This window comes from Alligator sinensis, unplaced genomic scaffold (assembly GCF_000455745.1).
Source record: "Alligator sinensis unplaced genomic scaffold, ASM45574v1 scaffold1295_1, whole genome shotgun sequence".
NCBI classification, from domain to species: domain Eukaryota; kingdom Metazoa; phylum Chordata; order Crocodylia; family Alligatoridae; genus Alligator; species Alligator sinensis.
In genome coordinates this window covers 99,778-100,185 of record NW_005841880.1, presented here as the reverse complement: position 1 = coordinate 100,185, position 408 = coordinate 99,778, and positions in this window count along the sequence as shown.

The following is a 408-nucleotide window of genomic DNA, read 5'->3' as shown; positions in this document are numbered from 1 at the left end:
GGCTCCCCCCCCCCCCCAAAGGGGTCCAGGCTCCTGCGTCTGCTGCAGCTCCGGGGGCCACGGCCCTGCCCTGGGTGCCAGGGCGCACTGGGCGCTGGAGCTGCCACCTCCTCCGCCCCGCACCGCCGTGGGCAGGGGGCGAGGTGGATGCTGCAGGAAGGCTCTGCCCTGCTCACCCCCTCCGGGAAATCAGTGCCAGCTAAAAATAGCCCCGTGCACTCCCAGGGGCCCCGAGCAGCTCCGTGCGCCGGGGCAGGGGCAGGAGGCACAGGGCTGCCCCCTTTCGGCAGGGCAGCGTGCACGGGAGGGGCAGACGGGGCTGGAAATGCAGGAGGAGGTGTTGGGGGGCTCCGAGCAGACTCGTGGTCCCCGGGCAGGGTGGGGGCGAGGCTGCCTGCATGGCCCTGG